This window comes from Ambystoma mexicanum, chromosome 5p (assembly GCF_040938575.1).
Source record: "Ambystoma mexicanum isolate Mex_15411 chromosome 5p, UKY_AmexF1_1, whole genome shotgun sequence".
NCBI lineage: Eukaryota > Metazoa > Chordata > Amphibia > Caudata > Ambystomatidae > Ambystoma > Ambystoma mexicanum.
The window spans coordinates 329,994,792-330,010,847 of record NC_090930.1 but is presented as its reverse complement, the minus strand read 5'-3'; positions in this window follow the sequence as shown (position 1 = coordinate 330,010,847).

Genomic DNA, 16,056 nt, shown 5'->3' with positions numbered 1-16,056 from the left:
CTCAAGGGTAGTGGTAGCCGCAGGTGCAGCTGTGGACACCACCACCCAGGCTCAGGGCCTGCCAGTGCAGGCTGCGTTGGCACTTGAAGAGTCCATGGAAGATTTCCAACAGGGCAGGAGGAAAACCGTAGGGGCACACAGGGCTGGCCTGTCCGAGACACATGTCCCTGGGGCAGTAATGTCATCTTCTGCCCCGACCAGCCGGGTGTTGGCAAGTGCAGGAGCAGATGCAGCCAACACCCCGGTTGTGAGTATACCAACCAGGACAGTCGCGGTCAATGACCCTGCCACAGCGGATGTTGCTGCGCAGGGTCCATTCGAGGGCACCCAGCTGCCACTGACGCAAGTCAGGCCTTTGGTCGTCCTTCCACCTGCCACTCCCTTGGCTCAATCCACCGGTGCCACTGGCCAAAGTGATCAGGGCGGCATTTGCCTGCCAGGGTCTGCCCCAACATCCAAGAGGAGGAAGGTTGCGCCTGCAGCACAGGCTGGGACCCCACACACAGCCACGACCTCCTGCACATCGAGGAAGAAGCCTTTCTGTGTGCAGGAACTGGACTTCCTCGTGGACTATGTGCGGGACCACAACCGTGACATGCTAGTGGGGCCTAATTGTCAAACTATGGCTGCCCATCGTGAAACCCACTGGAAGCAAGTTGCAGAACATGTGAGTGCATTCGGCCATGAGGTGCGCACGGCGCAAGAGTGCAAAAAGCGTTGGAATGGCCTCAAACGCAGCCCTAAGGCAAAGCGTGCCTCAAATTACAACATGACTCTGGTGACTGGCAGTGGGCCGGCACCTGAGGAGGAAGACCTCACTCTGCATGAGTCACTCGTTGCGGAGTTCATACCACCTGAATCAGTCGAAGGAGTGGGAGAGATGCCGGACTTTGATGCCCAGTCCAGTGAGTGTTGCTGCGTGTTTGTTGAGGCCATGTGTGTTTTATCTGTGTGATGTGTTGTGCATGACTGCCACTACATGTCATGTGTACATGGCTCAGATGTGCAGGTAATGCAATGCTTCACTGATGCATGGCTGCTCTGCAGGATGGTGGACATGTGGAGCAGACGGGGACTGTCCTTATAACCACACTTGTAGCCTACTCACATGCTGGTCACCTGGATGCCCCTCCGGTCCATGTTCCAGCTCACTGGGCCTTCTGCATGTAGCCTGGGGTGTCCTTCCTCTCAACACTGGGACTATGTCATTGCATGACTGACGTGCATGTGTCCTCTGCCTGCATGCGGGTACCCCACGTAGGCATGCACCCTTGCCACACACCCCCGTGCACCCCAATATCACCTTTGCACTGGTCTGCATCATGTTGCCGCAAAGCAATGGCCTGTTCATGCATCCTGTGTACATGCTAACTTCCACCAGCCAACCTGCCAGACATGTGCAGTGGGGTACATCCTTTGTACTTGATGCAGTCTCACTTGGACTGTGCAGATGTCAGATGCTCCGCAGGGACATGAGTGCCCATTCATGCTCCATGTGCATTCCATGCATGCCCCTATGTGTTCTTGACTGGATGATCATTGTAGTACGTGTCCAGGGTGTGTCATGATCTCTGCTTCCAAAAGGTCAGGACTTACCCAACTCCCTTGGAAGCAGGCCCATAACCCAGGTTCCGAGTGCCAGCCAGTCCCAATTGGGACCTTTTGGACCCTGTCCTGGTGCCAGTGGCACCAGGCTCATAAATATGCCCAGTCCCAGCGCTGGAAGCGCCGGGCTCATAATGCTTGGGTGGACTTACCTGCAGCAGACCATGCTGCTTACTTACCTGCCAGTTGAGCCCCTGATCCTCTTCTGTTTGGGACTACTTTTCCTGTTGGGTGGGGCAGGAGCCACTCCCTAGGTTCAGAACACTGGAACTCTTCTGGAAAGCAGGAACTCTTTTCTTACCTAGGCGAGGCTGTGGAAGGAGACACCTAAGCACTACAGGAGGCTATTTAAACCACACCCGATGGATGAATCTTGTTTGCGTTATTCTGCATCCTCTGCAGCAGAACGCTCATCGTGTCTTCTGCATCTGATCCTGGGCCTAAGGGAAAAAAGGCTTACCATCCTGGAATCCAGTCTTCAGCAACACCTATAAAGACAAGAAAGAACAGGTTAGCACTACGGTCTTCAGTGACAGCGCATCTCTTACCTGGTTCATCGGCTGTCACCATCGCCTCGCGCTGCATTCCTGCATCTGAAAGACAAAGGCTTACCCACTCTTCGCATGCTCCGGAGGTCTTCGCACTGCATTCCGGCATCTGAAAGACAAAAGCTTACCAACTCTTCGCACGCTCCGGAGGCCTTCGGCGCTGCATCCCGCATCTGAAAGACAAAAGAAGGTGCGTTTAAAGACATTGGGCAACTTTATTACTCACGTGCCATTACTCCTTCCCACGCCGAATCCAGTGGGTATTCCAGCACCCTTCAGCAGCTCCGAACTTGTACCTGCAAGATAAAGGGACAGTTAGTGCGCATCGTGAAGCCGGCAACAAGCGCTTACTTACGTGCTTCCAGGCGCTTCTATTCCTCACGCGGGTTCGATCCTCAACTCTCTTCAGCCCGCCATCCGCCAACGCTGGAACCCTGCAAAACAAGAGATATCATTACAAAAGACTTTTAAAGACATTTGAAGTACCCAGAACTTACCGTTCGTGCAGTAAACGACGGACAGCAGTCCTCTGAGGTCAAGAGGCCTGCACCTTTATCCAGTGAAGAAACTGGTTACGGCACCCTGCCCGGAGGCAGATGGAGAGCTCGGCGTTCACTTACCTAAGGTGAGAGCGTTAACCTTTGGGGTTCTACAGGAGAAGAGAAAGGGAAGAAGAGAGAGGCACCCAATAACCCCAGTTCATTAATCCCATATTTTCTATCTGCAGACATCTTACTCTTCGAGTCAGACATACAGTGCACAGAGGTCCAGCCCAAAGAGCCAACCGTGTGTTACACATCACCTCTGAAGATACGGTATTCACCCAGTCAAGACCGGTGCCTCTGTGGGAATCAGGTGAGCGTTACAGGGTGACCCACATTGCATGGCATTTCATCAGGCTTCCCATGGCCACTGTGGCTCAGTCCTGCGTCCCATACATGTTTAGGGTGTGACAGTCTGTATGGGTCACAGGCCTCAGCCTGTTTCAGGCCCACTGACTCTGTCCAACTGGTGTAGTGTCTTCTGCACACGTGGGTGTACTCCTGAGCGTTCATCATGTGTCCTGCTTACTGTCCCATCATCATCTGCTGTGTTGTCACTTCACTCAGATGATGCAATTGATGCAAGTCAACACTGTCTGCCAATGCACAGGTCTCTGGTCAACCTTTTGATACCATGCAAGGCATGCCTGCATTTCCACTTCGGGTGAGGGGTGGTTTGCTTGTAGCCATGCAACCCATTGCATGCACATTTCACGTGATGCCTGAACTTGACCATTAACCGCCTTCACGTTTTCTGATACACATCATGAAGTACTTGTACATGTAGATAGTGACCCACTTCTGAGCAGTATATCACCCTTCTACATGCCTAATCACAGAAGCAATGTCAAGTTCACCCGGCATGCACGGCAGGTTCTCTTTTGTGTGTGACATGTTTGCTTCATGTGTTGGCTGTCTGTGTGATGTCCATGTGTGTGTGTGTTGTCTGCTTCTAACATGTGTAGTGATCTGTTTTTCTCTCTAATTTTCAGATGATGACGCAATGGAGCCAGAGGATGGTGGTGTCATGCCAAGCACAGGGTTGTTATTACTACAGCAATCCGGCACAAGTGGGGGTTGTGGGGTGGTAGTCCACGAGAATCCACATGTGCTACAGACCATCTTGTCTTTGGCTGGCAATGAGTCCAGCCCAGATGACCACTCTGACGTCCATGTCGAGTTGGATGTGCATCAGGTCCATACTTCGCCGGTGAGTGATTCTGATGTGGACACTCATCTGTCCCCGACACTTGCACTGGGGGGTCAGACAGTGGTGGGACCTCTGCCTGTGGTGGATCGGGACGCAGGGTCACCCTCCACACCAGTCGCTGATGGGCCTGGGCCATCACGTCGATGGGGGCATGTAGTCGTGCAGCCGCGGGCAGTGCCAACCCAACGAGGACGGCCGGTCGTTGGGTCCCGCAGGTCTCAAGCCCAGCAAGGCGGTGGCCGCGTGCCACCGAGGTATACTGAGTGGGAAACAAGACATGACTGCCAATTCAGAATGCCAAGGGGCAGTAATGGAAAACATTGCTGTGAGCATGGAGCGTGTGGCCCAATCCGTGCTCCCCCCTGCTAGGCAGGTGCTTCTCCAGCAGCAGCCAGCACAGCCCACGGCCCGCTCGCTCAAACTGGGCATGGCGGCCTCAGACAGGCCACGGCAGGCTGAAATGTTGTCTTTGCGTCAAGCAACTGCTGCTCACGCAGAGGCACACATGGAGGGCCTGAGGGCTGAGTATGAGTCCCTCAGATCCACTCTGGGTGTCCTCTTGATGTCCCAGAGGGCGCAGTCAGAGGAGAGGTTTGCGCAGCTTGAGCATACCATTTCGGCTGAGCTACATGCTTGCCAGGAGGTGCATCAGTTGTCCAGCCAGGCCTTGCAGGAATAACTCTGTGTTACACGTGTTACCTTGCAAGAGGAAGCATGCGTATCATGGGAGGTTCTGCATGCAGACCTATGTGTCATCGCCGCACAGAACCAGGCTCACTCGTCCGGCAGACTTGCTGCTGACGAGGGGCAAGCTGCAGCTAGGCATGGTCAGGCTCCTGTGCCACATCCTCCTTTTCAGGAAGAGCCAGACTCGGACGACAAGATATCTCCCACACAGGTCAGGCTGTGCAGGCGTTGAGCCCATGGAGGTTTTTTTTTTCCTCAACATCATCGCATGTGGGTGTTGAGCAGCACCCTGTACCTCCCCCCTCCTGGGTGCCCCCATGGGTCATATGTGGCAATTTTTGATTTTTCTTTTTAGTTTAGTTAGTTAACTTTTGATTTGATAGTTAGTTTAATTAGGTAATGTAGGTTCTTTATAGTTAGTGTAATTAGTTAATATAGTTTAAAATTGCTTGTCTATTGTGCTTTCATGTGATGGTGTGGTGCTTTGTGGCTTTTGAAAGCATCCACTGTCTGTTCCAGCTGGTCCCTTCAAGCTTGTCTCGTGTATGTGTTTGCAGCTTGGGGTCCTGACTCACATAAGTCACTCCTGCTTCCCTTATCCATGGGCTCGCAAGGATGGTCCGGTGTTACAGCCTATTTCACAAGGGCTTTGGACTGTCATATCTGTGGCGTGTCTGCTGCTGTAATACTTGTGTTAACAACCCTAGTGGGGATTATAGGGGTCTTATCGACTGATTTCTTCTTTTGAGAGATGTGTGGTTTCATAATTCATGTGTACATTAATTGATATACATTGTGTAGTATGTTTCTTATCTTTACTGTACATGTGCTTGATGCAATTCATGCTGTAGACAGTGGCTACCACACTTTGCCTGTCAAAGTCACACTTATGGTGTGAATTCTGATGTACGTCTCTGACATGGTCCAGTCATGACCTGCCTGAAGAGACACACACAGGGGAATTTCCAGCATTAATCATGTGTTTTGTGCCCTTTCTGCAGGGGAATGAGCCTCCAGACCACCTTTGCCAGCAGACATGGTCATTGGACATCTGGCAGCTGGACACGTTCGGTGGTGCAGACATGCACATGTGTGCGCAAGCGGAGCCACAGGGATTGCGCTCATACATCCAATTGAAGCAGACGTGTTTCCAGGAACTCCAGGCAATGTGAGCAGCACCAGGAGACCACACCGCAGCCAACCTTCCACCAGGCCAGTTGCACATGCATGCTAAGTAACGCCACTGACAGTCAGCTTGGACAGGTATTGGTGTTGAAGCGCACAGTACAGCTAAGATGCGTTGGTGGACTAATGGCTAGTCCATGACAAAGTTGTCAGGGGCACACGCAGGGGCAGTTGCACATATCCTCTGGTCCACCATGGTCCTTTGAGGCAGATGTATTAGCCCTGTAGTGTTCCGAGCCCGGGAAAGTAGCAGCGCACAGGGACACACAGCGAGGGGCAGACTCGTGTGCAGTGCATGTCATTTGCATGTTGAAATTGACACATGCACTACCTTCTTTATTTGGGGGATGCTGGAACCCAACTTGTACTGAAGTCGTACCTTACTAAATGCATCTGGCTGCCTACCCAGGGAAGATTGCATGTTGTGTGAATCTTTCCACATTGGTCTTCCATTTGCCACGCACCCATGTGCGCCGGACTTACTGCATTGACTGTGTATGAACCATCACGGGGGGAATCTTACGTATGGGTACGAAGCACCACACAAGATTGTTTGTTTGTAGAGGAGTTTGTTAATTTGGGGCATGTATGGTGGTGTGTGGGTGTGTGTTATGGGCACACACAGATTAGTAACTCTGACTCTCTTTGCATCATTGAACTGCTCTGTTACCGGACCTGAGAGTGCGCAGGCAGGAGGCCAGCACTCACCCCAGAGATAAGTTTCTCTTTGACTTCCATTTGGGTCATTTGGTACAATGTGCATGATGAACACGTTTTGTCTGATAGTGTATGTGTTAATGTGAATATTCGATTTTTGTACATTCCCTACTTTCCCTTAACAATCCTACTCCCCTCTCCAACCCCTTTTTCCGGTTATCCAGAATACCAATGCCTATCCCAACAACATATCCCTGACCCTCCTTCCCCACCGGGGTCTCAGAGGCCTGTGTAAGTTTGATCTTGCAGGCACCCAGACCACGGTGGGGGTGGTTGGTTCATGCCACTCCTGCGCCTGTACACCGGACCTGTGACACTACACATCAGTTTGTGGTGCATCATTGTATATTATGTACCAAACATGGTATTTGTATTTATGTGTATTTATTTTAATTTATATAGTGCCTTAATCCAAAGCGCTTTACAAGAGGAACAAGTTAATACAACAAGCAATAGTTAACAATTAATCTAAACCAGAAAACAGTACAACGAACAATTTACATTTATGATGAGGCTAAGTACTAATAGAGGGACAGAAGGTAGGAGGAGAGGGTGGGGGTGGGTTATTTGGTGAGAGAGGAAACAATTGGTGCTAGGGGGGAGAGTGGAAGAGATAATATTTTAGAGAAGTGCGAAATAAGGGATAGGAGGTGATGGAACGGACGGGAAGAGGAAGGCGGTTCCAGTGGAAAGGAGTAGAGAGAAGGAAGAGATCTGCAGAACGGAGAGAACGAGAAGGAGTATAGAAAGAGAGAAGGGAGGAGAGGTACAGAGGGGTAAGACCATAGAGGGCTTTGAAGACTAGGCAGAGGAAGAGGAAGTTAAATTTGAAAGGGGATTGGAATGGGTGCCAGCCTACTGAGTTAAGAGAAGAGGAGATGGAGTTGTGAGGTGAGAGGAGGCAGAGGGAGCGAATGGCAGAGTGGTAGACAGATTTGAGGGGGGAGAGATGAGAGGAGGGGAGTCCAAAGAGAAGAGTAGAGCAGTAGAAAAGTCTGGAGAAGAGGAGGGTGGAGATGAGGAGTTTAGTAGCTTGGAAGGTTAGGAACGGACATATTTTGCAGATGTTGTAGAGTAATGTCTGCTATGCTGGTTTCCATTTTCAATGAAGCTATACACATGATATGATATGATATGTTATTTATAACATGCTTAATTCCCAGAAGTTTCTTATTGTGGCCTGTCCTGGTTGCCATACACCATAGTATTGGGGTCAAATCTGCTCTATGCCCCCAATGTCTGGTTGGGACTATTATTTCTTTGATCCTGATTTTGTCTCTGATTGTTATTTCTGCCTGACATATCGGGCCGGTATCCCACCCGGGGTCTGTCTCCCATGTACCTAGGACTAATGTAACTCTCTCTATTACTCTCTCTATTACTTGGATCGTGTAATTGAAACATCGGTGCCTGGGGTGGCATCCTTTGTGGTGCACCCCTATGATCGGATGCCACAATATTTCTGGTGGGAGTCTGGTCTGATTCAAGCGACATTTTGGCAGACCCTATCTCCATTACTGATGCTGCAGAGTCTTTAGATTTTGATCTTGTTTCTTTTAGATTATCTCCCTTTCCACTCTGGTAATAGGGCACCTCATATAGTTTAGTACCTTGGACTACAATCCATTCAAAGGGTTTCTCATGATCAAATTCACGAATCAATTGCTATATAATATCTTTTTGAAACCCATAGAAATAAGCAGTCTTAAACTCAGTTGAGTTAGGACTAAAACATACATCAAAGCGAGAGAAAGCTCTCTTCAACTCTTGTAGAAATTGTCGAGGTGACACATTTAACCCAGCTGTCATTGTGTACGCAGCTTTCTTTGCATCCTGCAATGACTGATATGGAAAAAAATGGTGCCTAACCTCCTTTTCAAATTCTGCCCAGGACATGTTTTCCTGTTCATTCAAACCTCTGATAATACTAGCTGTGGCAGCATCAAGAGTTAAATGAAAGTATTGTCTATATTGTTCCATGGGTATATCTAAGGCTTTAAATATATCATCCAATGCTTCTAGATGATCTTCTATACAGCACTCCCCTCCTTTCTTGAACTGTTTAATTAGGGCCTTAATTGATTTCATTAGCTTGATAGGACTATGTTTGGAGTTGTACTATTCCGTGGTTCAACCCTTTTTCAGGTGTGTGGGATTGGTGGCAACCCTTAATGCGTGAGTCAAATCCCCCAAAGGTGTTGCAACCAGGCCCAGACACCGGCACAGCCACCAGGGCATTATTTCCCCACGTAGATTTTTTGATTTTTTTTATTAAAATGCTTTGTTTGAATTAACATACTTTTCATTTATATTTACATACATTTTTACAAAATATTTAGACAGTTCTATTCTTATTATTCATCTAAAATTCTTTAGTAATCTCGCTCCAGAATGTAATCACAGTAAATATAAGACGTTGATTCTTGCCTTCAAGGAGTTCTGCCCATCTTTCCTCAGTGGTCAGCTGTTTTCCAGCGATTTTAAAGAAGTCTCTATATAAGTCTCTTTTTGCTTTCAAAGCTGGACAAACCATAATCACATGAAATAGAGTTTCTATTCTTGTTTGATCTTTGCAAAATCGACACGCCGCCGATTTGGTGGCAGTTTTATCTATCAAAGCATGGTATTCTCTAGTGGGCAATATGTTAAAACGAAAGTGCAAGAACAGATCACGGGTATTACAACACGGAAACTGTACCAGATATGAAGGTAGTTCTTTGAGTGCTCTAACTTCAGTTTCCACATTAAGATGACGCTTGTACTTTTTCTGTACTTTTAACGTTATTATCCAATCATTCGTTTGAACATTTCTTTTTGCATACTGCGGTCTGTTAAGCAACATTTCCTCTGTGATATCTTCCGCTCTCATTTTCGATTTAATTTCAGTGGACCATTTCAAGAGAGCTGATGTTTGAAATGTTTCCTTTTTTGCTTTAGGATTTCTAATGCTGGTATTTTTTTCCTCAGTAATGATTTTTCTTAACAAATCCATTTGTTTCCAAAGTATTATGGATTGTACCGATTGTAAAGCTAGTTCAAATCTTATTCTATTGATGGGAAATGTTTTAGGTAATGCAGGCGTTTTCCTCCAAAATAATGCTTCGTAATATGGCCATCTCATTAGTTGTTGATTAATGAGTGTCTCGCTCGCATATGTCAAGATTGGAATTACTTTTTGTTTATAGAGCAGAATTGTGGCTTTTGCTGAATATGTTCCATATTTTAAGTGGAAGAAGCGCCCTTGTTTTGCCAAAGATCTCGCCTTCTCCTCAATATGTTCTTTCCATTCTGCTTCATTCGCTGATGGATTAATTAGAGCTCCTAGATATTTAATTGTTTTAGTAACAACGATCACGTTATTTTCTAGTTGAATCTTCATATTATGTTGAATCTTAGTTTTTTGAGTAGTGAGTTTCATTATTCTGGTTTTATTGATGTTAATTTGTAGATTATTCTCTATCATGTAAATTTGAGCTGTGTTCACTGATTGTTGAAGTCCTTTCAATGTTATATCTAGAATAATAATGTCATCCGCATAAATTAGCATTTGAATGGTTTCACTATTAAGTTTTGGTGGATTTGCCATGTTATTTTGAATTTTCTCTCCAAAGTCATAAGTAAAGAGATTATTGAGGCACGCGGCTAATGGACAACCTTGTTTTAGCCCATTCCCAGTTGGTATAGATTCTGTCACTCTTCCATCTTTCATGAGCCGGACAAATATAGAGGTGTTAGAATATAGTTGTTTTATTGGATTCAAAATGTTCAAGGGGCATCCCCAGGCTTTTAACTTAGACCATAGTAGTTGTCTATTGACTGAATCAAAAGCAATCCTTAGTTCTATCAATATAGCATATACTTGATGTGATCTTGCTATTGCTTTGTATTTCAGCATATTCGGCAACAAAAGGTTGACATTGGTGCCTATGCGATTAACAAAGCCTGTTTGTCTTTTAGCTTTTTGTCATGATCTATTGCCCATCGATTCAATTTCTTTTGGAGGTAACCCGCAAATAATTTTCCTAAAAGATCTAATAAGGCTATCGGCCTATAATTAGCCAGATCTTTTCTATCTCCTGCCTTGTAAATAGGAATCAGAACTGCTGTTGTCCAAGTTAGGGGAATCACTTTCGTCTTTTCAATGAATCTTAAAAGGAAAAGAAAGAATTTAGCCCAATCTTCTGGCGCCACTTTTAAATTACTGTTTGCTAAGCCATCTGGGCCTGGAGCTCTCGAAGAATTTAGTGACTTGATGGTACTGATGACATCTTCTAGGTCCCACTTAAGGTCCCAAGGATCGTCGTCTTTCTCTATATCCTTTGTGTCTGATTGTATACTGTTATTATATAATGTTGAATAATGATTCACCCATCTGTCTGCATCAACTTCTTGAATCATATTCTTTGATGTAGATGTGACATTTAGCAAAGACCATAGTTGGTGCGTATTTTTCTGATTCAATGCTTTCAAAATCGCTTCTGCATCGTTCTGTTTTATAGAGGCTTTGATAGATTTTATTGCGTTGGAATACTTAAGTTTTTCTTTTTTTATTTCAATCTCAAAATTTAGTTCCCTGTTTTTTCTCAATCTTCGCAAGCATTTGTAATGTTGTTTTTTTTCGTTTGGATTTCCACGTTAAAGTAATGTGCATGGGTTTGTTTTTGTTTCTGCTTTGATCCCGCATGTTGATATTTTTCTAAGATCCAACCATAATTCAATTTTTGTTTATCTTCAATTGGCGTATCTTGAGACTATTTCCGATATTTGGTGTTGTTTTATTCGGAGTCTATTCAGCCCATTTGTGAGATCAAGTTCAGGCAGCATTAGTCGTTGGTCGTTTATTGCATGGCTAGCCCATTCAATCTGTATCAGATGGTGGTCACTGTCTGGCTGTATCGAATTTCCAGTCGAAATTGTTAAATTTCGGATCCCTTCTGATATAAAAATATAGTCAATAGTTGAATTGGACGTTTCTCGTGACCATGTTGGTAACGGCTTACCTTTGCTATTAGTAGGTTGTTCACTTAGAAAGATGTTTCTCAGATTTACTTCTTTTGTCAATTTTTTTTACTCCGCTTGACATGACTCTGGGGTCTAAATTATCACCTTCTTTATTGAATAGATGGAAATTAAAGTCTCCTGCTATAATAAATTCAGTTCCGCTGTTCGAGATGGCCAAGTTGTCAATTTCATTGCATATTGAATCTATGAATCTTGTCTCTGACATTGCATTTGGGTTCCAATAGACGTTAAAGATAGATATCAGATCAGCAGCCGTGGACACGTCTGTTTCATTATTATTATCTGGTCGAGTTCTGATAGTTAGGTATGGTGCCCACGGGTGGATGTACTTACTTGCTATTATTGTCCAAGTTGGCAGTAATTTTGTTAGTATCAACATTCCTGTTGCTGGTCTTCCCTGTTGTGCTGATATAGCGGGGTTCATTAGGATACTATACCCATCGCATATTACCTCTTCGGTCAACCACGTTTCCTGCAAGCAAATGATATCCAGGTTGTCCAAAAATGTTGACTGTTTGTCTAGGGGATGTTTGTTTCCTCTTGTATTCCATTAGCCTAGAGCTGTTCTACACTTTTGAGAATTATTACCTCTTCGTTGTTATAGGTAAGTTTTCCTTCCACTTTGCTCGGCCTTCAAGTTTGGATTTGTTTGTGTTGTCTGATAGTCACGCCATAAAATGTGGGTATTTCTATGGTCTTGGCCTGGAACTTTGTTCTTGAGTCATTGACATTTTGCGCAGAATTTATCACTTTACTCTGTTCAGGATTATTGTTAAATATATGTTGCCTAAACAATGCCAGATTTTTTTCTTTTTTTTCAGCCATCGACCGTGAAACAAAGATTTCTTCTATTTCAAACCCTAATGTTTCAAAGTGATGTTCGGTTGCCAAGACTCTTTGCATTGTGTCTTGTTTGAAAAAGTCAATATGTGCCTCTTCCATATATCGTTTATTCGGAAACAATACAAGTTCTAGATCATCTGATTTCATTTTAGTCAATTGAGGAATTGCTTTGAACAACCGCAAAATGTTCGATCTGTTCATTATTACTGGGTCTTCTGTGTTTACTGTCTTTGGAAATAGGGCTATTCTATAGGCACAAGAAACCTTCAACAGGTTTTGGAAGATTGGTCTAACTAGTCTGGGACTTGATTGAACAATCGAGTTTTTGTTGTTTGTACAATCCTTTTGCATGTCTGCTGATGTCCAAGATTCATCATTGGATACTGTTGAATATTCAAAGGAAAAGTTGGTTGAAGCATCTTCTTTGTCATATTTGCTTTGAGATTGATCTATAACCGTATCTTGACATTCATCAACGATGATCAAAGTCGCATCTTGTGAGTTTAGTGACATTGAGTTACAGTCACTAAAATCATCGGCGGTTGATAGATCTATCATTGGAATGGGATTTGCCAGTTCACAAGGCATTTCTTGGTTTATTACCTCCAATAGTGCATCCAGTGGTTCAGGCAATACTTGCATATCCACATTGGTGGCATCTTTTTGTATTATCGCCGATTTTGTTCTTTGAGTAGTTAGTTGTATACACTTTTTTTGGATAGTAGGTTGCGTATTGTTGTTCTTTGACTCGTCCGGTAACATTTTCTGTACTGCCTTCATTTTTCTGAGGAATGCACGAGAGCCATTTTGTGGGTTTTTTGTTGCTTTCTTGTTCTTTGGTTTGCTTGATATGTGTTGACCCACTATCCCCCGTTTGGAAAGATCAAATATGTCAAACGGATTTCAAGAAGATGGTTCAGCATTCACCTCCAGTGTCGGCATGGTCAAATTACTTGGTATAACCTGAAGTGATTGAGTTTCATATTGTGTTGTTTGATCTGATTTATCCTCCATTTTATTTGAACATTCAGTTTGAGTATGATTTGTTACATATTGCTTTTGTTCCATCGTCTGCGATTGTTTTTTTGCTTTGTCATCAATTAGTTTTTTGGTAATTCTTGAAACAGTTTCCAAAAGATTCTGCTTGTCTACCCGGTCCACTCTTGCTAGTTCTGATAGTCGCGTTTGCCACATTCTATATGTTTCTGCTTCATATTTAAGTCAGTCTTGAATAGTGTTTACAAAAGTAGTAGGTTTGTTTAGTCATTATCATTGCTAGCAGCGTCGCTAGATCTTTTATAGAATTGGCCATATACTTCTGGATCTTTAGAAACGGAATCATTGCGGTAGATAATACCGCCACCAGTGTGTTTTGTAAATCCAACATTGTCGTTGACAATCTTTGTTGGATTTCCGGAGATTGACTTTGATGTTCAGTTGTTATACTTGAGGAAAAAGAATCCAATTCTTCCATTTTAAGTTTAGGTGACAATTTATTAGAATGCATTGTATTTTTTTCTCCAGGGATACCTGTTCTTGGTTGTCCAATTGGCGTGGATGTCTCAATATTTCTTAATGAATTTGACGTAAAAGCTCCAATGAAGACTTTTTTTCTTTTTTCCTGAGAATCCATAATGGCGTCTATCTCAGTGATATCAAGAGATAGACGAGCGATGTGGACTGCTATGGGTTTGTTGTGGTCAATGACTCTTGCCGCTGTTGGTAGATATGTTGATTGCCACAGTAATTTTGCTGCTTTAGCTCGATCTTGTAAAGATGGCGTAAAGCAACTGTCATCTTCTATTGATTTCCTTGAAATTTTAGCTATAGATTGTACTGAGTGTAAAGTACCATCAGAGGGAAGAATGTGCACTGGAACCGCGTTGACTTCTGTATTATTAATTATATCTCTTTTCTGTGGATTCAATAAGCAGCTGTTTTGGAGAAGAGAAGCGTCTCTTCCCTCTGGAATCAGGTCAATCGATTTTGGAGTATTATGTTGACCATTCTTGTTCCATTCTGTTAAATGGTTTTTTGTCAAAATATCATGTTTTGGAGAGTGACATTTCCAAGGTGGAATCTAAATTTTTAGATAAAATTTCCGCTTTTGGTGTCTCTTTGCATCCTTCAGTTCTTAAAGGTTCTTCACTATGATCATCTATTAAAATGATTTCCCCAGGTGGCGTGTACAAAATAGGGGTTTTAGTTATTTGGGCTAAAGATTCCTCTTGCTTCCCTTGCAGCCTAGTTCTGGGTTTAGACGGTTCCATAGATGGAATTGGGATGTGATACAGCAGGCAAGTCTTTGCTATATATACGTTATGAAAATCAACTTAAACCTCGATGATTCAAGCACTTACCTGCCGAAACCAGCCGCAAACAGCAGACAACAGCGCGCCCTTTACTCCTCGTGGGCTTCACGCCGCAAGGGTTGCGCTGCTCTGCTTTTGAGGCTCCCAGGTGGGGGCGTGGCTTCCAAATGTCACGTCATACAGGTTATGTGCCGATGCAGGAGCTCGGTAACGCTCGCTTCAACTGCTATCAGCTGGAGCTGATAGTCTCACGCGAATCGGAGCGGGAGCAGATTTTCCCTTTCCTCCAGGTAACTGCAAAATGTTCCACAAGTATTTCCACAAGATTTTTCAGGTTGCACAGCCGCACAGCAGTCAACAGCGCTCCTTTACTCCTTGCAAGCTTAATGCCGCAAGGATTGTGCTGCTCTGCTTTTGAGGCTCCCAGGTGGGGGTGTGGCTTCCAAATGTCACGTGATACAGGTCACGTGCCGATGCAGGAGCTCGGTAATGCTCGCTTCAACTGCTATCAGCTGGAGCTGAGAGTCTCACGTGAATCGGAGCGGGTGCAGATTTTCCCTTTCCTCCAGGTTACTGCAAAACGTTCCACAAGTATTTCCACAAGATGTTTCAGGTTGCACAGCCGCACAGCAGAAAACAGCGCGCCCTTTACTCCTCGCGGGCTTCACACCGCGAGGGTTGTGCTGCTCTGCTTTTGAGGCTCCCAGGTGGGGGCGTGGCTTCCAAATGTCACGTGATACAGGTCACATGCCGATGCAGGACCTCGGTAACGCTCGCTTCAACTGCTATCAGCTGGAGCTGATAGTCTCATGCGAATCAGAGCGGGAGAAGATTTTCCCTTTCCTCCAGGTAACTGCAAAACGTTCCACAAGTATTTCCACAAGATTTTTCAGGTTGCACAGCCACACAGCAGACAACAGCGTGCCCTTTACTCCTCACGGGCTTCCCCATGTAGAAATGGAGTTAACTTCAATCCCATTGAATGTGGTGCCTTGTCGCTTGTCCTGAGACCTGAAATCGCATATCTGCTGTTCCAAATCTTTGCACTTTTTAAGGAGCCGGTCTGCCTCCTGACCCAAATAAGTATTTTCATCACAGATTTTATTCATCACATCCTGCATCTGACTTATTTTCATTTGGTATTGATCAATTTCTTTGTCCCTTTTGTCTCTTTCCTGAAACATTTTATCCATTTCCTGCTCAATGGCTTTGAGCTCACCTTCTTTCTCTAGATTCTCTCTTTGTAAATGTTGCATCTCTAAGATAACCTCTTCTTTATCTTGTCTAATGTGGCTTACCAACCCTTTTATGTGTTTCAACTCTTGCTCACTGTCTTCAAATTGTTTTCTTCTTTGAGACAATTGGGTGTCAAATTCACTGCATTT